The 27734-nt window shown below is 37.7% G+C and overlaps 1 long non-coding RNA gene across 1 annotated transcript in view; it reads left to right on the top strand.

Moving 5' to 3' along the window:
* The first annotated feature begins 6597 nt into the window (after positions 1 to 6597).
* The window catches only part of LOC141727064 (uncharacterized), a 59066-nt gene continuing 37929 nt past the window's right edge, over positions 6598 to 27734 (top strand). The window contains exons 1-2 of the long non-coding RNA XR_012578051.1: positions 6598 to 6717; positions 13783 to 13856. This is a non-coding gene — a long non-coding RNA (uncharacterized LOC141727064). The remainder of the gene's footprint in view (positions 6718 to 13782; positions 13857 to 27734) is intronic.

A 27734-nucleotide genomic window follows, 5' to 3' on the forward strand; every position in this document is an offset into this window, starting at 1 on the left:
ATCTTTGCTTTCACGCCACAGAGTGCAGTTGACTCCTTGCACTACTGCCCATTCAGCAAAGTTGACTTCAGTCTCCTTTTACATTTATTAGCCTTCTTGATGATAAGCCTTGCTTATGAAGAAAGAACAAGACTTCATGCAATGTTACTATGCATGTTCTGGTTTAATTTTTAGCCTTTTCTTGATAGTTTAATATGTATTATTATTCTAAATAAATAAAGTCTTTACTTCCAGGTCTCTGTCACAAATGCTGAATGGTACAACAATTTCAACCTCACTTGGACTGCTAAAGGGCAGCATTTGGTTATGGGAGGTGTGATTTTGGGGTGCAGGGAGTAAGAGAGAACTACATGAAAAAGAAATTAAGTTGTGAAATAAACAAAAGATTAGGAGAAATGTGATACTTAGTAGCTGAAAGGCAGAGGAGGCTGTCAAGATGACCAAAGGGATGGAGCACCTCTCCTGTGAGGAAAGGCTGAGAGAACTGGAATTGTTCAGCCTGGAGAAGAGAAGGCTTTGGGGTGACCCGATTTCAGCCTTCTAGTAACTAAAAGGAGCTACCAGAAAGATGGAGAAGGATGCAAGACCATGTAGTGACAGGGGAGAATAGATTTGAACTGAAAGATGGCAGGGTTAGACTTGGTGTTAGGAAAAACTCTTTTCTGTGAGACAGTTGGAACACTGAAACAAGTTGCCCAGAAAAGTTGTGGAAGTGTTCAAGACCAGGCTGCTCCTTTTTCACCTTTCCTAGTGAAAGGTGTCCCTGTCCACTGTGGGGTGGTTAGAACTAGATCTTAAGCATTCTTTCCAACTCAGGCAATTCCATGATTCCATGATTCTATGAAACTAAATAGGACTGCAAAGGAATGATCAGGAAAAAAAAGAAAAGGAAACAGCGAGGGAAATCCATACACAGAGACGGGAAACTGTACTGGTGACTAAAGGTAGAAAAAGCTTATCAGTTGTACACAGTGTGCATTTGATTTACTTTTTCTTCTGTGTCCTTGACCACTTATTCCAACAACTGCTCTGTAGAAAGAAATTGGAAAATACTGGGATCAGCCAGAGAGGAATAATTGCTTAGAGACTGAAATTTTGCCTGAAATGTAAGATTTTTCTGGGAACACTTTGCTCAGAACTCTTTCAGGTGTCTGTGAACAGCCTGCATTATACACACCAAGACTTTTGTCTTTATTTTAAAAGTGCTATTTTTTTATTTAATATTAGACCATTAACATGCTGAGGCAGGATAGTCTCGTTACTGCAAGGTCTGATCTGGAGTTCTCATCAGCCATTTCTTAGGAGAGTGTCTACAGCTTGAGAGTTTTCAATGTATTAAAAGAGGCACTTCAGAATTTCAAGATGACATTCTACTTTGGTGTCAACTGATTTTCCCTATGCGTAAGAGAGGAACAGAGGGACTGAAGGTCTATCTACCCAAAGAAATATACGAGCAGAAAAATGTGGATATTTTAGTCTGCAATGATGAGAGCTAGATAATTATCAAGCACCTTGTAAAGAGTACAAGTATCAAGTATCAAGTATCAAATATAACATCAGAATAGGATGCTATATTTTCAAGCACATTTTTTTTGCCAATCAGAATTCTTATTGTTCCTGAAGTGCCACAAGCAGGGCTCACCAGAAGTTTATCTCATTGACACTATCAACATGGAACTTGTTGTTGGCAATAGAAACAGGTTTTCACCTGTCTCTATATATTATTGCAGCACTAGTGAATGATTAGACCTTTATTTCAGGGAAGTGTTCCTTTTATATGATTGTGTTCAAGTGCTATTGTTTTTGAAATCTGAGTGTGGTGGAGAGTTATGGGGACTCTGGTGGAAAGTCTCTGGAGACAGAGGATGATAATGGTTCTAAGTTTTGGAGATATTTGTTAAATATTCTAAGAAACCTCTTGGCATGGCTCTGCTTTAGTCTTCTTGGAAATACTAGACTAAGTGACAATCTCAGTGAATTGCAAAATCTGCTCTGCTTTTTGGGCAGAACCTTTTGTAGCGCACTTCCTGGAAACACAAGGAAAAAATGCAGCCTTAATGTCTACTCTCATACCAGTAAAGCATTTTTAATGCAGCAGAAAGTCTTTCAGCATGGGGGACAAGACAATTACATGCCTAATTTTGCCTTTCAGGAGCTGCTCTCAGTTCTGACGAAAACATCAATAAAGTTTGTGTGCTTTCAAAACAGACTTTATCTTAGAGAAGCAGAAGTACAGAGTTCAGTGTTGGTAGCTGTGACACAGTGGGCCCTGCAGACTTCTGCAGCCTTTGATTCTCCTAAAATCACTGTGTGCCAGATGCTTTCTGAAGAAGCAAAGTGCCTCTGGAGCCTGAAGTTGCTTCCAAGAGTAGTTATAGGACCACTAGCCAGTGAAGTAGCCCTCACCCAAGGTCTACTCTTCTCATTCAACTGCTGGCTGCTACTTAAGATGATCCTTCCGACTGAATTCCTTCTGGAACTCTAAAGCAATATTGAAATACGTTTTTCTGTGCTGGTGAATCACTATGGAGCATGGCGTGGAATTTTTCCATATTGATATTTGTTCAGCTTTTTATTCAATTTCTATGAAAGCACTACTTCTGAACATCACGTGAAGACTTTTAGGTAAATGTTTCCAATCAGATATAACTGATCATATTATAACTAGCCTGACCAAATCTTCATGGTTCTTGTCTTTGCCTTTAGGAATTCTCTATAGAAAAAGCTCTCAAAGTAAGGCCAATTGAACAAGGTTAGATATTTTGTTTTTAGAAAAACAATCGGGATAATAAACGCTTTAATAACAGAGGTATAGTCCTCTGCACCATAATAATTCTGAGGACATAATTTCTAACTGCATCCTTTTCAAAACCATCTGAGTCATGACTTCCCAGTCATTTCCATTTCCTTCTAAATATGTATTTCTATCAATACAAATATGACTATTTATACACATGTGAACAATTCCACAGTAATGGGGAAAGACTTGTGCTTCCTCTTATGCTTAAAGTGACCTTAATTTGACCTCCTCCAATTAAATTACACTTTCTAATACATAATAATGTATCATACCAGAACAGGGCTGTATATTTAGCAGATGTAAACTGTATTGGCCAGAGTGAATTACCTTGTCCATCTATACAAGCTGAGGATGCAAATCATTGCAGTTAGCTGGACAATACATCCATAGGTAGGATGTATGATGAGAGGCCATGCCAGAGATCTAATTGTGCCATGTGCATTAAACCAATCATCGGATTTTTAAAAAAATTGATTGGGGAAATAATATAGATAAAATGTGTGCTCGCTGGAAATTAAGAAATTAGTGTGATGAATTGTATCCAGGGCATTACCAGAATATGAAAAATTAAAATTGTTTTCATTTTTTTTTTTTAATTGTACTTCAAGGTTTTGAAACAGAGAAAATTTATGAAGTGGATAACAATTGCTAAACAACTGCAAACTTTTATAATGTGTCTTTCAATAAATCTACATAACAGTGCAGTAGGGAAATAGATTTTTCTGGATGAATGTAATGAATTTCACAAATGCATGTATTCAGACATGCTGTAATAGAAAGATATCCCAGGTTGTCTGAACACAGTGCAAGAGGGAATGTGTTATTTTTTCAATTAAAATAATATGCTTTTACTGTTGTTCTGTTGTTTAGCTCAGTAGAATTTAATAAGCGTACACAGTACTCCCAGTGCACCTTATCTTGTTATATTCTGGTGTTTCTCTTCTGCTTCAGTTTATTTAAACAAAATTTCTTCAGCTTGATTTTGTGCCTGTCCACCCATAACACAAAGATACAACAAAAAAAGCACTGTGAAAGAATGTAATTTCTTTCAGGTATATGTGTCTGGGGATTTTTTTAAGCCTCATCTTTACACATACTGTTTTTAAATTTTCTACTAGAATAACCTATGTTTGTGAGACATAAATGAAAATTAAGGGAGTGTGCAGTCATGGCCTTTGGTCAAAATATTTTGTTGCTTGAATGATGATGATTTGATGCTCTTCAACACTATTGAATTACTTCAGACTCTATTGTATTTAGTTTTCCATGTGCTCTGGTTCTACAACCATGACAAACCCAGACTCCTCTTTGCAAATATGTAATGCTTTGGAAGACTCCTACCCTAAGTGTGAAGATTAAGGCCAAAAATACTGGGGCAATAAGAACTCGAAAATAAACTGGGATCTAGTTTTAAAATCACAAACATATGCATACTTATTATTTGCCTGTGTCAGTCCAGCTTACAGGAAATAAAATGAAGGTTTTTCTCCAAGCTCTCTGCAATTTCTTCCAGTATTTCCTTCTCTAAAGTTAAGCATTTCTGTGAAAGAGTAAAGAAAAGAGAGAACACAGCACACAGAGTGCATATCTGAAATGATGAGAGGAAATTATGTGAAACCAAGGAAAGTGGAAGAATGTTACAGTATAAAGATTCTTAAAGTATATTAAGTATAAAGGTGGCAATACAAAACACAAATCTTAAAATGTATGTTTAAAGTTTTACATGCTTTTTCTTACTTACATTAGCTATTTTTGTATAATCTTAGGGAAATTGAGGACAATATAGAATTTATTGTTATTCTGGCAGGTTTTTTGCAAGTCTTGAAGCAAATAAACAGGGATTCTGTAGAACCAAATATTGGAAATGCATACTAGATTTGGAGTTAGTTAGCAGTAGTTGCCTGAGAAAAAGCTGATGAAGGGTCCATTCAAAAGAGGATGGAGTTGTTCTTAGAGGTGCACCAAATGATCTGAAAAAAGTGTAGAAAATAATATTGGTCAAGATGCAAAACAGTCAGCTTGTAATTACAGAACTGATAATAGAAAGGACCTGCTTACCTTGTCTCTGCTGCAAGCGCTCATGGATTTTCTCATTTTGGGTAACTCAATACCTGATTATGCACACTGTATTTCTTTAGAAGCAGCCTAACGTTCCTAGTGACAGGGTCCTGTAAACCTGATGTCAATATAATGAAAACAACATGTGGCAAGCAGTGTAACACTGGCCCTTCTCTAAATTTAACCATTGGTTTAAAGCAAAGTTGTGAAAAGGCATAGGAAAGAAGAATCTGTAACTGCTACGAGGATTTTCTCTAACTGAAAAGTTGTTGCATTTTTCATGTCATTGGCATTGAAGGGATGTCTCCAAAGATGTTTGCAAAGACATGTGAAGTTTCTTACCTAAAGTTCTCACTTAAATGGTCCAAAGACCATTTGCTGATTGGATATTTCTTAGCTTTGGCCAATGGTGTTTATAATTGTCCTTATATTATAGCTTTTTCTCAAACCAGTTCCATTTTGGATAAAACTCACACAGGTTTGTGAGGTTCAGATTCTGGACACAGTGTTAAGTCAGAGTGTTGGCCTGGAAGTGTTCCCCCTGTGTCCCTTCTCCTGCATGCTGGCCCAGGAAGGGTATTGAGAGTAGAACCATTTCAGACCTTCAGACTGTCTGAAACTGCCCACTTCATGATTATTGTACTCCATTGTGGAATGTGCTGCCTGCAGTGTCTGGAGGAGAAGTGAGAGTCATTGCTCATTGCTAAAGAGCTTCACTATGATTTGTAGCATGAAATCATTATGGAAGTGCCTTAAAAGCAGGTGGCTAAGATTTTTATTAAATAGGCAAAAAACTTTGAAAAAAATATCCTCCATTTATTATCATTTTAAATTTTTTGTCAAAATGCAACAAAGCAAAGGAGGAGAACAAATTTGAGTGAGTTTTTGTTCCAATTTTGATGCATACATTAGCTGGATTGGAGGAGTATTTACAAAAATACCCCCGCCACCCCACCCTCCACCACCCAACCCCCAAGCACACACAAAGCCATACAGATGAATTCAGGGAATGTGAAAGAGCATGAGAAATTCCCATTGGAACCATTCCCATTGCATTGCATAAATAAAAGAGAAGTTTTGGGGTGTGCTTCCCCTCCTCTATTTTTCAGAGACTGCTAAGTGTGGGGTATGAAGCATTGCTGAGGCAGTCAGCAGCACCTCTTCTTTCCTGATTTCTGCCTTGTTTCCCCTTTATACCCACCAGCTTTCTCTCTCTTCCCTCACTCTTCCACAAAAGATTTCCAGCAGAGAGCAGCTGGTGCCTCGTTTTGGCTGCTTTCCCCAGACGCTGGGGGCTTTCACCAGAAATCAATGGCTGCTTATTTTCCCCAGTACTGTGTTTTTTATGTGTGGACTGACATGGCCTCAACCATACTGACCCATTCTGCTGAGCTATTTCCATTCAGACGTGCCTCTTTACAAACAGCGGAAATTAGTTGAGGGCCAGTGTCAAACTGCTTGTCACATCTTGTTTTCAATCTGTTCAAATCAGGTTTATAGTGTCCTATTCAGAAGCCCAGGCTGCTTTTGAATGCACACAATGCATTTCAGGCGTTCCATCAGGCGATAAATGCAGAACTTCACATTGCTATTAAAAAATAATCATAATGATTAGTCTTTTGAATTTTCTGAAGTAACTTATTTGCTCAGAATTTGTTGTCTTACTTGCACTACGTCACTTGCTCATACGTATTCATCTCCATAAGATCTAAACTCTCTCCTAGCTGATCTGTCAGTGTAGCAGTTGTACCATGTGAATAAGTTCTCACATTGCTTCAGCAGTAATGAATGAAAGAGTAAGTGAATGAATGAATTAATGAATGAATAATCAGGGGACTCCTAGATTGGATGGACTAAACGTGAGTAACTTGTATTCTCTTCAGCTTCTCGGAACTTCTGTAAAATTTTAATTTTTTTTTTTTTTTTTATGTCTCCATTTAATGAGCAGCCATGCAAGAATCTCAAAGAGGCTGAATATGTCTGCAGTTACACTAGGCATTATGTCTTACTTCAAGAACAAGAAGAAACCTTTCCGAGGTGCTAGAAAACCCCAAAACTTTGTAGAAAGATATGTTCTTAATGGCATTTCAGGACTTTTCTTCTGCAATTCAGCAGTATATTTATGGTATAACACTAAGTTATCAAAGCATGAAAGAAAACCTTATCACAAATTTTAGAGCAGACAATTATCTTAGTTCAACTCATTTGAAAGTCTTCACACTTGCCAAGGATTTTATCCTTGATGAGTAGAAATACCTTGGGTGTTTGATGACATTCGGTTGCCAAACAATAAAGCTAATGAAATAACATATGCAAATGCATGCTATGTGACTTTCCACTAATTTTTAACAATATGGAGAGGTTTAGAGCTCCAGATACAAACACAACTCTCTACATGCTCTAAAGCAGCTGCTATCATGTTCTTGCGAGAAGTTTCAAAGGGTTACCCTGGGAATACTTATTTGAATCTCAATATGTTTTATTCAAGTGAACAATCAGCCAAAATTTTCCCTTGTTTTTTTTTGAAATGAGAAGAAGCCAAATGGAGGTGTTGAAACCCCATAGAACTTAACTGCAATAGCACGAGGGAGATTAACAAAAGCTCCCCCAAAATGTTCTGTATTACACAGCACAGAAAACTGCTGAAAACTCCTTGGTGAATTCTGATACCGAGTAACTGTCAAGGCCTGATTGCAAGGAATGAACCTGTCTGTGTGTCAATGCCAATAAGGGGCTTCCCCTGCTAAGTGGGCCCCAGCAGTTAATACCAGGAACTGTCTGCTCTTGGATGGAGATCTTGGAGCTTTTGTCTACGGGAACATTAGTAAGGACAGAGATTTCTTGTAAATCGAATTCTTATTTGCTGCACTTGAGCCTATTATCTTTGTTTTGGGTGTGTAGAAGAGGCAGGAGTTGCACAGTTCAGCAAACTGTTTTCCTTCTTTTTCTAAAACCGCTGCCTCTGTGAGTTTGAAAGCTACAGGGAAAAGAGTGTTAGGGAAAGATGACTTCTCCAGTCTTACAGACTGGCAGGATAATCATAAAGTATGACTTGGACTATCTGGGTTAACCCTAAACTAGAAAATAGAAATAAATACCACACATCTTAGAGAAAGGAGTATATAATTTATTAAGCATCTTCTGATATCTGTTATTATCCTATTTCTCAACTCTCATGAAACCGTGCTATGGTCAAATATTTATCAGTGGTCTGACTTATATTTCACCAAGTTTTTCTCATTCTTCCCAAATATAACATTCTGAATTGTGGCCTGAATCCATCAAGTTCAGTCCATTATTTCAAGTTAACTGGATGTAATGTCAAGTAGTAACATATCATATCTTCCAAATACAAGGATATTTTTGTTCTGAGCTCCAGACCTCTCCATTTTAAACAAAATAATTTTCATAGAGGTTTAAAAAGCAATTTTTTATCTTTGCACCTTTAAAAATATATTTTCTTTCTGAAAAGCCTTTGTCTTGTATCAAAAGAGATATGTCAATCACAGCAGTGCTGCAGAAAAGTATATGGAAAGAATTTTAGGGTACTATTTCTAAACTGGCCTGTGGAATGTGGAATCTTGAGCTTTCATTCTCAAAGACTGACATTAGAGGTTGAATTTTACACAGAAAATGTAGCTTTAAAAAGTCCACTTGAAAAGAATAACTTTGTCTTTTTTAAGAGTTTTTCTTCATTATTTTTTTGTAAAGTCATTGTTTCACTTTTGCCAGCTGTTTCCAAAACATGAAGATGTCTGTCTGGGTTTTTGTTCTAGGAAAACCCTAAAAAGAATATCGCTTCATTCAGTTATTTTTTACAAAATCTCTTATCAATATATTTTTTTATCAAAACGAGAAAACACTAGACCAATTAGGCCAGGTTTTATTTCCCTCCTAGGTGACCTTAAGGATAAGACAGAAGGAATTCTGATTGAGACCAGAGGAGGGGGGTAAGAAGAAGAAAAGAATGTTTGGACAGAGTAGGAACAGGACCTGAGACAAGGGACTGAGGTGCCAACTACATTATATCATCTCTTCATTTTGGCAGAAAGTTAACATAGAAAAATCTTGGAAGAGACAGGGATATCTGTGAAATACTTCAGGAGATTACTCTTTTCCCTTTTTTCTTCAGAATAAAGAAGGTGAAATATGATCACAGACTTACAGGAGAAACTATAGAAAAAGCTGTCTGGAGTTATTTGTTGTTTTTTCAAGAAAATAAAATCCAAGTCTGTCTAAGACAAAATTAATATTTAAAATTTTTCAGTAGTGCATGCAATTGAGAAGGTTTTGGATATGTAATTACTATTTTTTAGCACTGAATTGTTTTGCTGACTATTTAAAATGCCCTTTTTTGTGCCCTATACAAGTCAGAAAATCCCATATCCAAACACAGGGAATGCAAGAATCTTCCACCATTTTCGCTCTTCCAAACAGCCAATTTATTTTCATTTCAACTTCGAATTCTTCCAGTGATGCCAAAACTGAATTTTCACTGCACGAAGTTTGGGTGGATTGCTGAGGTTTGAAAGGCACATTAACTTGTTAGTTATATTTACACCCCTCCTTTAGTAAAAGGCCAACTAGAACTTGCTCTATCTTAAGAGAAGCCAGCTAAATGCTTCTTCTCCACTCAGAATGCAGAGTGTCGTACTCAGGGAAAGGAACAGCATGTCCCTTCTCACTAGACAGTAACATCTACACGTGGTGAAGGGTAAACCCACTCGTAATGAATGCATGAAATGTTGGTGCCTCCTTTTTATGGTCTCTGTGATTGCCAGCCAGAGTGTACACAGCTAATAAAATGAGTGAATAGATATTTCTCCTGTGCTTACAAGCAGAGACCTCAGGCATGGAGTATTTTAATAAGCAATAGGTATTCAGGATAATTATCAGGCATATAAAGCAGTGGATGGGTTGGACAACACGACAGGAGCTGAGAATGAACCAATGTAGAGACCAAACCTGTCAGTATAGACTGTAAATGAAACATAAGCAGGTCTGTGTGCTGTAGTTTGGAGCAATACCTTGTTCCTGGAAAATACTGCTGTCTAGTGGTTTTTTTACAGCATACCTGCTTGGTCTTTTTAGCATTATTTTATTGTAGTCAGAAAAATGAAACTATTTTACTATATTCAGAAACAGTTTAACAGTTCCAGAGGGTACTGTACACACACTTTCACCCCAAACAATACATCAAAAAGGCACTTGAAACACAAAAGCAAATTGAGTGATGAGAAGTGTATCAAACCAGAATAATTGGCCCTGAAGATCACAATTTAAAAGCGGATGGCAAATGCCCTTGGGTAAAAACAGCGCAAGGCTCTTTCTCTCCACGAAGAACATCAGCAGCGATAAGATTTCCAGAACACTGAACAAAAAACGTTTGTACGTTATTTCCTATCGTTTTCAGTTAGTAGGAGATGCAGAAAATATAGTGTTATGTTTATGATCTTAGTAATGAAGGATGACAAATTACCAGTGCATGCGTAGAAGCATTAATTGATCCTCTTTCCAACAACCATTTAAATGTGATCTTGGAGTAAGTTACCGAGCAGTTAATAATATGCCTCAAGCAAAATATTGCAGCTATAGGCTGCATTTTAAGGCAACCAACTTCTTCCATACATCTGTATGTTAATAACAGCAGCTACCTCTTCTGCAGCACCTTGCTTCCCAGAATTATGGGACTTTCAGTACATCTGGACTGGAATTTTGAAGAAATTGTGCATATGCTGGACAATTTTGTATATACTTTTGTATGTACTTTGTGATTGGAAGTCCTCTCATCACAATTAAAGTCTGTATGGACACTGTAGTAGGATAGCATATGTGCTGTAGATCCACATGCTAGAAAGCCTGGTTATATTACACAGAATACATACACAATATGCTTTTTGATTTCACCTTAGTGCAATTCCATTTATAGTGCTGAAAATGCTTTTTCTGCAACAGAAACCATGTTTTTTAACTCATAAGCATAAGCACTTGTCCTTATGCTCAGATTCTGTAGACGTCCTAAAGACTAAAGATATGTTTCTTATTTCAACCAAATGATCATGATTTTTAAAAATAATCTGCTTGTATTCAGACTAGTTTCCCCTTTTTTCTGAGGGCAAAACCTTTTTATCCATTATGAAGGTTATTAAAAGACTAGAGCCAAATACTCAATGAGCACATGTGAGAAATTTTGGGAAAGATTGTGGAATTCAGCAAGAGTCTGATTTTTATTTGGAGTTTCCTCATAGAATATAAATAATCTTCCTCATTCCTATCATACCACATGCACAAAGGATTGACAGAGCAGCAGCGCAGGGGGATTCTAAAACATCCAATATCCTGGTTTCCTGGTTTTTTAATATTTGTGAAGAGAGATCATATTTCAAGGGAGAATGGATTTTGTAAAAGAAATAAAAATACAAAACCAAAAACCATAAACCAACCAACCAAATAAGCCCAAAACATATATATACATATATATATATATATAAGTTTTATATTTACACTTCTAAGGCAGGCCTTGAAATGTCTAAATTTCAACATTCAACATTCAAGCTTTTTTTTTCATCCAGAGGGAAATCTTCTAATGATTCATTCAAAACTTTTGACAGTCAATGGAATTTCTACAGGACTCGTAGCAGCTGTTGAGTAATAAATTATGAAGATAGTGCCCAGTAGTTTATATACTGACTCTAAATGTTGTTCTATGTGAATGGCAAAATGGTTACTGAGGTTAGTGGGACCCCCTAAGCCAGAAGAGAAGCCCCTATGACTAACAAAGGCTATAAAGCTGATAAATAAGCAGAGTTCAGATGGCTTACATTGGCATTTCTGTGAGTGGTGAGTGTGAGGGAACATCTAAGGCTGCTGGAACTGCAGCACTCTTGGCCTTGTACTAATGTTGAGCTAAGAAATCTTTCACCAGTGATCATCTGTGTTGTCAATCTTTTTGATATTGCAGATTGTTACACTTTCTTCTGGAATAAAGGAAAAAAAATCAAGATCCTATGGCAATGTGTAATATAAAGCCTAATATAAGAATACCCAATCATTATCAATAAGATAAAGGATGTAAACTATTTGGGGATGTCCTTTCTAGTCAGTGGTGGTTTCTGGTTTAAAGACAAAGCCTACAGTACCACAAGCTTGGGCAGGAATTTGTTTTCCTACAATAATATTCAGAAAGATAAATCCATTAATTGTAAACTATATAGTCTGTCTTAAGTACTGAAATTTTTTCTCTGACTTTCCTGTGATAAGAGCTGATTCTTGGTTCAGTGGCACTTGAAAGAATCACTTATGTGATTGGTGAGCAATCCTTTATGGGCTCTCAACTTGTCAAGGACAAGATTTTAACAAAATACTGTGGTCTGTATTACACCTGGGTACTTCCAAACTCATGTACATAGTATAACACACTGTGCTTCTGTTCCAGAGATATTCACTGATAAAATATTCTGTTTTTTTGTTTTGGGAGTTTTTTCCCATTTCTGTCTGACAGCATCATGACATTGTGTTTTATCTGCCTGTCTTCTCTTTTCAGTAATTGCACATGTTTCTAGCACAACCACAGTCTATTTCATTGGTCCTGTGAATACACTGCAATTTACCCTTCGTTTGCTAAATAAATAAAGTGCAGCTCACATATATCACCAGTACAAGAAAAAAAAAATGGAAAGGGGAAACTCTGCAGAAGTGTGTCTGCCTGTGAAATGCTTATTTCACAAGCCAAGTCTAATGTGTCATGTGTGTACTATGTTAGTTAGTGAACAAGGCACACTCAGTGCCTTGGTGTGGGGTTAGACCTTGTTTGCAACAATGGCAGCATCATGCAAAATTAGCAAACCCTGTTTTTTCAGATGCAGCCTTTATTTCATATACAAATGTATTTCATACACAGCAGCACACTGTGTTTGCTACCCTGCTGAAGAGACCTCCATTAAGCTGCAAAAACAATTTCAGTGAGTTATAATGTTTGGACAACGGAATTTATTGACCCATCTTTTCAGGCACTGGTTACGCTTTGGAAAAAAAAAATAGCTGGTTGGTGCAGTTACTTTGCCATCTGTGGCAGCAATAAGAAAATATGAGAAGGACGGTCATGATTCTTACTGACATCTTTTATCCTGGTATCTAATAACAGCTGACAAAGAGGCACCTGCATATGTTCCTTGAATTCTTGAAAGGTTACAGACTCAAAGGTAGCAAAAACAAAATCACCACCACACAAGGTGATTTTGATGAGTAAATTTTGTTTACATGAACTATGTATTGTAGAAACCATAATAGCAACTACATCTAAAAATATTATCAGTAGCAATATCACCAAATTTCGGTTCGTAATGAGTCCAGTCATATCAAAACTCTGCTAACGATGAGAAATGAAATACCATCATGTGTTTTTCTTTAGAAGAATTCCTTTGGGTCCTATTCCTACGCTATTTGTCAAAACAGCACTTTTCAGCAGCTCCTCTGAGGAAACAGAATTCCATTTCAGTTCACAAAGTTAGTGTGATATTGTTGGACCAGACTGGGGCAGAGGGGGGGAGTGGGCAGTGGGGAGGAAGAACAAAAAACAAGCAAAGCCCATCAGCCAAACAAAAGAGAAGAATTATGGCTTTGATATTTCACAGTCCATCAATATTTTCTTGGAAAACAGATCAAAAATTTCCTTAATAACTTTCATGAAGCGGAAAATGGCAGAAAGTTAGTATTTCTGTAACATATCAAAACAAGTTATCATAAATACAGTTACTTCTTTGAATAGTTATTTGAACATAGCGACTAAAATACATCTCTTCTGTATCTTTTTTATTGACCTAGTTGTCTTAATCCACTTTTTTTTTTTTTTCGGAAAGGGTTCTCAATTTTTTTGTGAAGTGATAGTTCTTGCACGTGAACTTAGTATTATGTTTATTTCTCAGCTTGTCTGTTAAAAGGAAGATTCACCTGCCTGATCAGCCTAGTGGACTTCTATGATGGAATGATCCATGAGTGGGTAAGGAAAGAGCTACAGATGACATTTATCTGGACTGCTGTGAACTCTTGGACATGGTCCCCCAGAAAATCCTTCTCTTCAAATTGGACAGAGATGGATTTGATGGGTGGACTCTTAAGTAGATGAAGAATTTATTGGGTGGTCAATGGTTCAGAATCCTGATGGACACCAGTGAGAAGTGGTGCCACCAGGGGTCCAATAATGGGACCATCAGTGACATACAAAGCAGTATCAAGTGCACCCTCAGCAGGTTTGCAGATGACAAAAAAAGTGAATGAATGAAGTGAATGGTGCAGTGACACTCCTGAAGGACAGGACACAATCCAGAGTGACCTGGAAAAGCTCAAGGAAGTGAGTCCATGGGAACCTCATGAGGTTCAACAAGGCCAAGTGCAAGGTGCTGCACCTGGGTTGGGACAACCTCTGTTATCACTCCAGGCTGGGAATGAAGGGACCGAGAGCAGCCCTGTGAGAAGGGCTTGGGGGTGCTGGTGGGTGAGGGGCTGGACATGACCCAGTCATGGGCACTCACAGCCCACAGAGCCAAACGTGCCCTGGGCTGCCACCAAAGCAGGGTGAGGAGGGGATTCTGCCCCTCTGCTCTGCTCTGCCCTGATGAGAGCCCACATGCACTGATACATCCAGCTCTGGGGCCCCTATCCTGGCAAGACAAGGACATGTTGGTACTAATTCAGAGGAGGGACAAAAAATTTATCAGAGCTATGGAATTCCTTTCCTGAGGGAAGAGTGAGAACCCTGGGATTGTTCTGGCTGGGGAAGACAAAGTTCCAGGAAGACCTCAGAGCAGACTTCCAGTATCTGAAGAGAGTCTACAGAAAAGCCTGAGAGGGATTTTTTTTTTTTGTACCATCATATTGTTACAGAACAAGGTGGAAATGTTTTAAGCTGGAGAACATAAGTTTTAGATTGAATATTGGGAGGAAATTCTTTGTGTGAGGGTGGTGAAGCACTGGTTTTAAAACACTGGCTCTGGCTCTGCCCAGAGAAGTGTTGAGTGAACCATCCCTGGAAGTATTCCATGCCAGGCTGGAGAGGATTTTGATTAACCTGGTCTAGGGTGAGATGTGCCTGCCCACAGAAGCAGAGTTGGAACTAGATGATCTATAGGACTCCATCAAACCCAAAACATTCTATAACAGTGTCATATCCATGAGAATATCAGCTCTGCCTTGGGCTTTTACCTCAGGATTTCTCCTCTAATTTGCAAGTACTATGGATGCTATACAGGAATTTTTGCAATAACAAACTGCAAGTGAGAAGGAAAGGTATCAATTGTACAAATCCCTGGTTTTAGCACTTTGAACTATAAAGTAGAAGTTGAAAGGAGAGGGTTTTTTTCCCTATGTTTTTTCCCCTAAGCAGTTTGTCTTTCCAACATTAAATCATTATGTTAGCTAGAAATGTAAGGAAATAAAGTTGTAAAAATCTTTTAATGAGATCCCATATGGATGGAATCATCTCCCTTCACATCCACATTTGAACTATTTGTTTAGATTCCCCTAAAGGAAATGGAAAGAAATAAACCTTTCTATAATATGATTTATCTATTTCATTCATTTATTTTAAGATGAGATAAATTACATTCCAGAGATACCAATTTTTCTCCATTGACTGTAAATAGTATCTAGATTTTTAATGCATAGATCTAGACTTAATGCAGAAAGAAAATCATACATCTGAAGTAAGAGGAGGTGAATCCCACCCCCTATTTAAGGTCTGTAAACATTCTTGGTAGCTCAGTTTAAGAAAAATACAACATTTAGGTGCAATGCATCTCTTTTAAGACAAACATTGCACCACTGATACGTTTTTATTCTCAGTTTATCCATGTAGCTGTCAACCATAGGTAACAAGTTTGTGCTTATGGGTAATGTTTGTAATTCAGACATATCAGAGAATCTGTGCCAAGACTGAAAAGTCATGTAGGGTTTCATTGGAAATTTGAACATGAAACACTGTGAGACTGAGGTTTACAAATATCAACACTCATGACAATGTAAATATAATCCTCTCTTGTGGCTTCTGACTTTTTATTACACCCAAGATGAATGACAATATCTAAGGTGGAGAAAATGTGATGGACGAGATAAACTAAAACCTCTTTTAGGAACAAACTAAATTGTGCAGCAAACAGGTTAGGATCTGATGCATAGATTCAAATTCTAGCATGAGATTTCTGGAAGATATAGGACTGGAGATCTGCCCTCAATCGTGCCACTTACTAACATAAACAAATTGGAATTTGTTTCTGTGTGTCAGACATACTACGTGCCAAGTTGATTGTCAGGGATTGAGAAGGACACGCAGAATGACACATCTCATTGCAGCATTAACCTTGTATGTCATGTTTTGGAATGGCCAAATGTCTCTTCATAGGGAGAACTCTGCATGTTTGGAAAAATTGACGTCCTAACAGACTACATCTGGAAAATAACTTTGGATCATAGCAATAAAATACCAAATTGAGACAGAGCACATTCAGTCACTGAGAAAAAATCCCTCTATGAGAAATGATTTAAGCTAGTAATTCTTGAAAATTTTAAATGTTTGCCTTGATATACAAGGGGATATTGCTAACTGCAGTCTTTTCATATTCTGTAGATTATTTCAGTAAAACAAGAGACAATAACTTTGTGGTCTGTAAGCTGAAAATTAAAACCAGATACACATGTTCAAACCATCTGCTGAACACTGTTTTTCAAGACAGAGTGTGAGCATATGCATTCTAGGGGTGAAAATGCCCACTGAAGTAAGTACATGGATGCAGCCTCCAGTTTACAATGCAGCTTACAGGAGCTGCTGGCACGTTTTTATTTCTAAGCACAAAAAGGTGCATTATGATCAAAGCTCACTTCATTTAGACTAAGAGTGGTAAATTTGTAGTGAAGGTCATTTCACAGGCACCAGAATGACACTGAAGAAGCTGAGTGGGGAAGGTTGCTATGCTGAGCGCCCTGAAAGATGCTGATTAACTGGCAAGTGCTCAGGATCTGCAGGGAGAATGGGTGAGTGTGCAAACACCCCTGCAGTGTAAATCCACTCCTGTGTTTCCTGAGACAGCCATGCAGCGCCACTGCAATGGGAAGACAGGAGTATGGCTACACTCCATGTTGTTACTTAAAGTGTTTTTCTTCCCTGGAGGTTTTAACTTCTCCTTCACGATTCCTAGTTTACAATGGTGCTAGCTATCATAACTTAAGCCTATTCTGGCAGCACTCCAGAGAACAAACACAGAAATGCATGAAGGAAGATGTGTTTTGTGTGCCAGCGGAATTCTGCTTCCACTGAACAAGTGCAGTGGCTGGGAGTCCTTTCTGAGTTGGAAGTTTGCCACAGAAAAGATTTTTATAAACCCTTCTGTCACAAATAAATGCAGGGATTTTGTTCCATGACATTCAGCACCTTAAATGAAACACAAAATGTCAGTTACCTGTGCTGTAGAGTACTGGTAACTCAGGCTCACAGAACAAAAATCAGTAAACAATTGAAGGACAGACTAACCTTCTGCCTACATAACTATGTGTATTACAATTATTTGTCATGACTAAATCAATATAATTAGCATAACACTTAGATGCCATTCTTAGAAATGATAGTAAACAGAATTTTTGTCATTTGCTTTTAAATAAAAGAGACATTCTGTGAGCTTGTTTCGTAGATGTTTTAATAGCATAAAACTGTATTAGCAAAATGGTTCCTTAGAAGCCTCATACTTCTAATTGCCATGTATTTGAATGTGTGGTTATTGCACAAAGAAATGTAACTCAGATATTATATATTCATAACACTGAGAACAAGTGAAATGCACCTTCTTCCTTCAGTTCACAGCTATCATCCACCCAATTATAATCATAATGATACAGATCCAAGGCTTTTGGGGGTTCTCTGGGTTTGTTTTTTGTTTTTTAATTGCACACATTTCCTTCAAATGAATAGTTTTGATACATAGAAAACATAAAGGCGGAAGTACTAAGACTCAGCTACAGAAAATCTGGGAATTATTAAAATAACTTGGAGACCTCCTATCTTATCAAGGAAGTCATGTGCACATGTCATGACAGCATTTTTTGGACTTATTCTGCCTGCCATGGCCATAGAACCTTGAAGTGTTAGGGCAGGGGCCCAAACAAAAATGCAGAGTTGTTGTGTAGGGACAGAGTCACTCTGCTGTCCTGATTTTGTTCCCTGGCATTCAACTGGACTATAGATGCAGTGTGGGATTTGTCTCTTACCTTCTTGTCAGGCTACTTTATTCCAGGACAATAGCAGTTAGCTACTGTGAGGGTTCCTCGTGTAGTTGTTTTTCTAGAGTCAGATTATTTAGAGCTGGAAAACTCATATTACCTAGAATATTGCCTCTGCAAAGAAAGAAGCACTGCCAGCAGGTAAAGGCAAATGATTTGTCCCTCTGCCTGGATGACACCCCACTTCATGCAGGGTTGCATCCAGATCTCGGTACCTCAGCACTGGAAGGACATGGATTTTTTGGAGCTGAAAGGAATAAGATGATGTGTCTTTACAAACCGATGATGTGAATCTGCTCATAGGTAGGGCCAGGGACTTGTAGTTAAGGAAGCAACAGGAGAAACTATCAGTTTCAGAAAATGTTACTAGTTGACACAGACTGCTGCTCGGCCAATGTCATGATTCACTCCTGAACTTCAAGAAGAAGAACAAAGGCTTAATAGAGCTGTGTTATACAAAAGGGGAGGTGCATATCAAGGGAGAATAGAGTAGATTATCTGGGACATCTGTACCTTCCTAGAACCTTAGCCAATGTGGAAAGGGAGATGGTGATGTGACTGGGAAATTAGGACTGGGAAAAAGGAGCCTGCATTCTCCAGTAATTCAAGGGAACCCATGGGGAAGTGGCCCATGGCCTTTCCCTTTGTTTTTGCTCAAAGTTACAGGACCCCTCTGTCTCCTTTTTGGACATAAATCCCTGGTGGCGTGAATTTTTCCTCACAGAACAAGTCCAGAGGACAGCGACAGAGACTGGAGAAGATTGATGTCTCGAGACATTTTGGGATGCACCTTTGGGGGAGGGAGCGGGTCAGGCCTTGCTGTGGGGAGGCAGTTCCCTGCCCCACACACCACTGCCCTCAGCCCAGAGCCAAAGCATCCCAGCCCCACATCTCTGTCAACCATGAGGCTGCCCCAGTCTTACTTAACCCAGCTCCTGAGAACAGGGTCCACTGAGGCCCAAGGATGTAAAAGTCTGGCCACAGGGGAGTTTATCCATATTGGAAGCCAGGATTTCACAGCTATATTTGTGTTTTTCTATATCTTTTCTGTCTTTCATCTTTTCTTCTAATTCTCTTTTCGTGGAACATTTTGGGTAATTTAACAACAAATGGGTTTCAAATTTGCTAAGTTAAATGGGCAAAGTTAATGCTAAGTGTTTTGTGTTAATTGGATGCTGCATTAAATCCTTTGAAAAAGTTCTTTGATTTTCTATGTTTTGTCAGTAAACTTTTGTGTAATTTTGACCTCTTGAGAATATCTGGTCAGTATTTCTCCCATGCCCTTAACCCAGAGTAAACCTCAGCAAACCTTGTGTTTAAATGTTTTGGGATGCTACAAAGGGTCACAAAGATGATTAGAGGGATAGAGCACCTCTCCTAGGAAGACAGACAGAGAGAACTGGGGCTATTCAGCCTGGTTATCTTGTGGTACCTTAAGGGGGCCTACTAGAAGGACTGAGAGGAACTCTTTGCAAGTATAGATAGTGACAGAACGGGGAGAAAAGTCTTCAAACTGAAAGAGAGTGGGTTTAGATTAGATAATAGGAAGATATTCTGTATTCTGAAGGTTGTGAGGCAGTACAGCAGGTTGGAGCCATTGTGGATAAACCATTCCTGGAAGCCTTCCAGGCCTGGTTGGGTGGGGTTTTAAGCAGCCTGGTCTGGTGGAAGGTGTCCTTGGCCATGGATAGTAGGCCATGGATAGAACTAGATGAACACTGATTCCAACCCAATCCTTTCTATAATTTGTTGCTAAAGACTGCTTATTGGGACTCTCAGGTAATACTTCACACGTTTCTTTTTTACTCTTAGACACAGAATCATTGGTTAGAAAGGAAAATGAGGGTTTGATGTCAATATGTAACTCCAGAACAGGAAGGAAGTAATCAATACCTGAATGTATTAGGAATAGGTAAGAGGTGACTAAAGGTCATGAAACAAAGGGGAGAAACATCTATTTTCTGGTCCATTAATACAAATGCATCCATTTTATTGTCTTATATGATAGATTATCTTAATAAGCCTTAGGCTTTAATTCAGATGTCTCCTCAAAGAAAAGGTAGGCTTTAATTTGGATGAAGTTCCCAGTAGACCATAAATAAAAATCGTGATTCTCTTGTGTATTCAGTTCCCTCCGTCCCTTAATCTCCATTCACAGAGTGGAACAACAGCAACACAGAGCTGAAGACAGCCTCAGCTGAGTATAGTTTGGTAGTTAGGTTGCTGGTTTAGATGCTGCTGTCATCCAGTGGTTTTTCATATGCATGCATGCGCTGTGTTAGTCTGGACCTTTGGCTTCAAGTCCAGGAAACAGAAAAGACAATTCACTTCATGTTGCACATCTAGCCCCAGGCAGGTCTGCAGGCTCACTCTGTGAGCAAGGGAAGTTATCTATGGAATGGAAATCAAACTTTTGAATGCTGTGATTCTGTCGTTTCTAGGCTTGAATACCTTCCTTTTCCTTCCTAGATCTTGTTTAGATATAAGTGCAGAAGGTCTATGATTATGGAATGTAGTCAGTTTTAGAGGATTACTAGAGATTCATCAATCAGACATCTACCTACAAACAACACAACTCTCGGGAAATGTCTGGCAAGTCTAACTGATTTTTAGAGATCTAACCTATATGAAAATGCACTGGACAGCCATTATTACTTAAAGAAAGGATTGAGAGGGCTAAAGTGGCTGTTGGTGCTCACTGCCATTGAGCATCAGTAAATCACTTGAATGACTTACTTCAAAACACAGAAGAAATAATGGAATTAGTTATCGGAACTAATCTAGAGACAATCTGACTGCTATTCTCCTGAAGTGTGGCAGAATATGGTTTTTAGAAAAGTTCAGACATTTGCCTTAAGATGTCATCCTTAAAAGGTCATTACCCTTAGTGCCATTATTATTAGTTTACTAAGCTTTTAATTGAATTATTATATCAGTGATATTTATGTATCAAATTGAATTATTATATCACTGATATTTATGTATTAAAATTGACATCCCTCTATTGAATATCCTGAAAAAATGAAACCTATTTTTTTTTAATATTTTACATGGACTTTCCTCTTGTAATTTCTAGCCAATAGTAATGACATTTCACTGACACCTTTTAAGGTGCTTGGTAATCTCCTCTGAAAGCAGAGTGAGGGTGTGAAGAAGAAAGAACTAAGTTGTCATAGCTTACAGACCAATCAAAGACTTGCACATGGGAAGACAAAATAATTCTGATGTATTGATTTTTATTTTTTATTATTTCTGCTGTTTGCACATGTCTTTGATTTGATTTATTCTGAAACTGAATCCTGAAGACTGTTGGAGAGAGCGCTTACAGAATAAACAATAATTCAGCACTGCAATATTACTGACGAACAAGTAGTGAAGCTTGAAGATTAAACACTCACAAACTGGTTAAGACCTATTATAGACAATGGACTTCACTTGGCAGGATCTGGCTAAACTGAGATTTGCATTCAAACCTTGAGTTGATTGCTTTATTTGCACTGTTTCCATGAATATTTTTCTGCATTTGTGACAGCTATTAACAATGGCAAAATAGTCTGGTCCTTCTACACAACTACTTTTAAAAATGGTGCTTCTGCTTTTAGGCTTCCTACAGCATTTCAACAAAGGCATACATCATGCAGTACAGTGGTGTTTTCTCTTTTTTCTTTTTTTTTCTCTCCCAGTTCATATGAAATCTGAAATTAATTAACTGAAAAATGTGCCATGCTATCACAAATTTTTATTGGATTCCTCTTGCACATTTAAGTGCTGTAATAATTCAGTTTCCGAGTGTTTGGGCATTGCAAATGTATTATACAAGGGGCAATTTGATTTTTACTGGTACAGTAGCTTGTGCCTGAAGACCAGCCCTGGAGAGGCCCCAAGCAGCTTTACACTCCAGTGGGTTCACTGTAAAAGCAACAAAATGGGATGAAGGATGGTGTTCGGGGGGAAGGGGGGAGGGAGGAAGTGGTACTCAATGCTAGCTGTAAGTTTGACAGTACTGAACAATTGAAGCTGCCTTTTACTAAATCTAAATGCAGCCTGACTTTTCCTGAATTGGAAAGTACAGACAGAAGAAAGAAAGCAGGGAAGATGAAAAAAAAGAAAAAAGTGTTTTGACTGAAACATAATTACCTTCTATTTCTGTAGATCACATGACCAAGCTTTCTATGGTGTGCTCTTTCCCATAGATTTTAAACCTCAGTGCATGTTTAAGTTTATTTAAAAAAAATATTACAGAAATCACCAAACACAAAAAGAATGGCACTTATGTGCCAACTCAGCTGGACCACCGTAGTTTCAGAGATATGAATCTTTCCTCTTCCACCTCCAGCTATCCCATACCCTCTCCATCTTCCTTCCTCTGCTTTAAATCATCCTTCAAAGGCTGCAGGAATGGTCTGGTACACAGCTTTTATGGTACCCAATATTGACCTATGCATTCATCCGTTCTGCACCATTTCTACCTTCAAGTGTATGCCTCATTTTCCCCTCAGAACTCAGTTCCCCAAATGTTTTTTAGTTAGTATTTTAAGATTGGCAGTATCTCTGAATCTAGTTTCTTTAGATAAAACAGTTCTAAATACCCTATCTTTTCCACTGTTCATGACACTAAAATAATGAAATGTGAGCTTTGAATGATGCAGTCATGGCAAGGCAGTTGGTCAGCTGCACTAGTTTCCATTCAAATTGGTTTGGCAATCTTTAGATTTTTTTCCCTTGATTTATCAGTCTTGCCATTTTCTCAGCTATATTTTTAGAGCAAAATTATGACTTTTCTATTCCATCAGGACATTGTTGCTCCTCTGATTTGCTCCTTAAATTCTCTGAATTCTCGTTCTCTCCTTGTGCCAGATTCTTACTGCGCATAAATAAAGTTTCTCAGGAAACCAGAGGTCATATGTGGTATTTCAGATTCATTCTGCATGCTCCCCATAGGCATTGTCATGAGACCATGATCCCTGTTACACAGTTTGAATTGTCACTTTTTGGTTATCAATGAATTCAACTTTTTTTTTTTCTGCATTGGCTTAATGCACTTTAAGGGACAAATTGTAACATTTAGATGGCATTTCAGTCAATGTGGATGTGTCAGGCTGGTTTTTTCTTTTGCTTCTGAAATGTAGTCATAATCTGCTACTGAACTGCATTAATAATAAACTTCTGGATTCACTGTGGACAGGTATAAGATTAAAAAAATTTACTCCACAGAACAAGGACTGTGAAGTAAAAAAAAACATATTTTCCCACAAGCGCTGGAAAGGGAAGATGACTTGGCAGATGAAAGGTGTCTGCTTGGCAATTTCTGAATTTGGTTGTCCCAGGTAGAAGCATACTTGTGATGCTATCCAGTAGAGGGCAGAGGACATATAGTCATATTTTCTTTATGACATTTCAATATATGAATTTTATGGCCGTAGGCAAAATGTCACCATCAATTTTCCTTTCTTCAGGGAAAAGAAAAAGATCAGGGAAATTATGTAACCAGTGTGTATTCATACCTTCCCAGAATTTTCAATAATACTGTTAAAAAAACAATCCAAATGAACATTGGTTCTAAAAGCAAAATAAAGTATTTTAAGGAGAATGAAAATTTTCACTGAGAATGGTTTGACATGAGTCTTTTTGAGGAGGAAAGAATTTTAAAGATACCTGAGGAATATTTAATGGAATAATTCCATTCTTTAATTGCATCTTTAAGCTTTAATAGGTCGTAGCTTATCATTCAAAATATCAGACTTCTCAAGATTAGCTATAGAAGACAATAGTCATCTCAAAAATGTTCAAATTTTTTTTTAATCCATAATGCAACAATTCTATATTAACAAACTCATTATTATTGGAAAATTCCCAAAGGCACAATTTCATCATAGAGGAAAAACTGGGTTAGAATGCAAAGAGAAATAAATAAATATCCCAGAGTTTCATAAACTTGTTCAATTCAAAAGAGCAAAGCACAACACTGGATGATACATCTTAGCTTTGAAATATTAAAGGGTAGTTTGGTAGTTTGGTAGTGTTTCCTGTACAGTAATTTTTCCTATTTATAAGCTATCTTCTTCTAATGAAATAGTATTACTGCATTTTTTCTTGTATTTGATAGAAAACTTTTTTTCTCAGTTATAAAACTTTTTTTCTCATACTTATAAGCTATTTTTGAATACGTGATTCTACTTCTTTGGACTTGTCTGGTGAAGGTCAATAGCATGTTGTAGTGATTTGAGATGAAAAGATCATTAATGAGATTTTTTTCCTTCACAAATATAAATTTACTTTGACAGCGGGTTGTTGTGTTTTTTATTGGCTTCCTTATTTCACAGACTATGGAGCCAGTGGTCAAAGTGTTCAGTTGTGGTTTCCTAGGCTGAAAAGCAGAGGGTAAGTGGAAACATATATGGTTTCCTGGGCTGTCTAGCAGAATGTCAGAAAACAGTATACTGAAAAACAGAGCCTCTAAGAGATCCTCCTGCAGGAGCCCAAAGCAGCACCCTTCCAGGGCCACCACCACTGACCAGGATGTTTTCTCCCTTGGCTACTTAACTGGAATCATGATAACACTCAGAAAAAGAGTGCAGTGATGACTGTCACAGACATCTTTTGTGAAAAATCCTTTCTTTAGGATTTTTCCCCCTTCTGGGAAGCTGAGGCCCCAGAAAGAGAATGTAAACAATGGCTATCTGCTGCTGTGGAATGCAACAGGTGCACCTGTGATTGGCCCATGTTGGTGTGTACAATTAAGGGCCAATCAAAGACAAGCTCTCTCTGAGAGAATCAGAGAGAGCTCCTTTGTTGATTCATTCCTTTTCTATTCTTAGCATAGCAAGCTTCTGAGCTTTTCTTTCTATTCCTTTTAGTATAGTCTTAATGTATTATATATCACAAATTAATAAATCCAGCACTCTGATCATGGAGTCAAGATTCTAGTCTATCTCTTCACCCCTGAGGAACCCTTGCAAGCCCAGCAACAATGACTGAAGCTGGTGATACTTTAAGACTCCATGAATTATGCTTATCAGAGTCTACAGAGCACTTTCTTAAGAAAGCAGCAGCTTTTTATCCAACTTTGGCAGTGAAACTGAGTGTGACATTTACTCTGTCTCAGTTAATTGCATTCCTGCACATCCTCCAGTACAGAAAGGTATTCTCCCACTGAGCACTTCTGCGAGTTGAGAGCATTGCCCTCACTTACACTACAAACCCTTCCCCCAGATTGTAATGCAATTGAATTACCTCTGTGTAACTTCTTCATTTTTTTAATAAGCTCCAGCAAGATTTAAGAAATTTCACCATGGCATGAGTTTTTCCATGATCTATTATTACCATTTTCCATTCTTACTGGGCATGCCTGTTATCAGAATCTTGTTGCATATTTACTTACTTTGCTTAAGTCCCTGGCCACTGTTCACGGTGTTCTATCTACATCAAGACTTACCAAAATCAATACAAATCCTTTTATGTATTACTCTGCATGAAGCAACCAGAATCTAGCCCATCAGCTAAAATCTCCATGGTGGGGGGAACCTGTAATTTTCTCCCCTCTTTGTGGCATTATAGAATGTTTGAATATCTCCTCTCTGATATTACAGAAAGGGCAGAACTATTTAATAATCACTATTTCAACCAGTTTACATTTGAAGTCTTGGTTTTAGTTTCCCTATATTTTAGGCTTTGATGATTGTCTCAACAAGTGAATTTCAAAGGCAAAATGCTGCATGACATTTGGCCTGGTAACAAAGGTTACCTCTATCTGTTCATGGTAATGAACAGTTCTCTTCCAAGACATGCAACATAATCAGAAAAGATTATTGACATTTCATGTCAACCAAGTGTTGGACCTTGTGCTGTATTGAAAATTTAAAAAAGCCTTGGCGGCAGTGGATTATTATTCAATTTGAAATAATAATATTGGAAGTCTCATACAAGAAATCTCTTGTAGAAAAATTCTCCACTTGAGAGGAATCAGTGAAGTAGTCTGTGTGAATAAATATTAAAATATATTTTTATGACAAGACAGCAAACAGTGGACTACTTTAACTGGGACTAAGATAAAGACTGCTACAGAGGAGATACATTCCCCAAGGACACCTCACCACAAAATCCCATCTGTGTATTCACAGACTCTACGTTTTCTACAAGGCAAGACTTTCCACCAGGCTCCTTACAAGAAACAGTGAAAACTTAGCTCTGGATTCTGAAAGACTATCCCCAGATAAAATAAAAAGATGCAAAACCTTTACCATCTTGTGAAATATCTACAGTCTAATTGAACATGGACTGAAATCTGAGATGTCCGTAGTGGTGCATCAGTAGCCTTAGAAGAGAGATCAGGTTTTGTTGAAGTGTGCTTATGGCAATAACCCTTTGTATAGCCTTGCTCTGATCCCGTAACATTTTACTTTGCAGTGAAACATAGCCATTCTCTTGTTGTTGTCCACCTCTTTTTTTTTTCTAATTTCATTTATACTCCAGGTAATTAGATGTGGCTTTCAACTATGCTTCAGTAATTTCTTCTTCAGAGTAGAGAATGATGTCTGACTGTAGGCCAGACGAAAGAAACAAATTTTATCAAAGGCAGAAGATTTACAATTGCTTTCCCATGGTGTGTAGTAAGATACTGTCCTCAGGCATAAGCATCAGATACCAAAAGAGCATTAGGATCAAGAAGATTTTGTCACAATCACTCTCTTAATTTTTGTACCTTCTTTTAACCATATTTGGACTTACATGGTTTAGTTGTATTTAAAAGTAATCTACATTTTCAGAAGTGACAATTATACAAGCTCCTGCCATTGGTTCCAGTATACATGACATGTCTTTCAAAGAAGAGGTGAATGTGACTTGAGCACTTTTACAGACAGAGAGTTCAGGGACTTTAAAAGACAAAACACACAAAATAGGAGACACATTGGTTTCATAAACTGTGTAGGACATGGAAAAGTCCATAGGCTTGATGTTTTAGAAGGTTTTGTTTCTATGTAAAAACATTTTATTAGATAGTACAACAGAATGTGAAATTGGTAAGGATTTGGAAGACGAAGTGAAAATCCCTTTGGGAGCCTTTATAAAGGGGAGGGTAGGAAATAAAAACTTAGTCATCCATGAAATTTACAGCTAAATTCACTTCCTGGAGGAAAAAAATTTCCCTTTTTGCAAAGTCTTCCCTTTTTAAATACAGGATCTTTGCTAATATCAGAAAAAATACATAAAATTGTCCAGTACTTATAATCTTAATGTTTATATGTGTGTGTTTAATATCTATATTATTGGTTAATAGCCAGCATGTCCAGTAACAAAAGACAGGCACCATAGACATGAAATTGGCAAGTATCAAAGAATTTTGAACTGATTAGGTTTTGATTTGAAGTTCTGTGGAACATGATTATTTTTTTAAAGGTTCATGGCATTATCAGCATTTTTGAAAATTGGTGCTCTACTAAGTCCTATACCATATGTAACTATGTGGACTCCATAACGCTTTGATTGCTAATGAAGAGGGTGTGTGAGCATGTGCTTTTTTATGCACTGATTTATTGATAATTTGTGACTGGTAAAACTCGGTTGCTAGATAAGGAGGGGATGGTTCAATTTTTCTGTCTTATCCGACTAGCTG

Source organism: Zonotrichia albicollis, chromosome Z (assembly GCF_047830755.1).
Source record: "Zonotrichia albicollis isolate bZonAlb1 chromosome Z, bZonAlb1.hap1, whole genome shotgun sequence".
NCBI classification, from domain to species: Eukaryota; Metazoa; Chordata; class Aves; order Passeriformes; family Passerellidae; genus Zonotrichia; species Zonotrichia albicollis.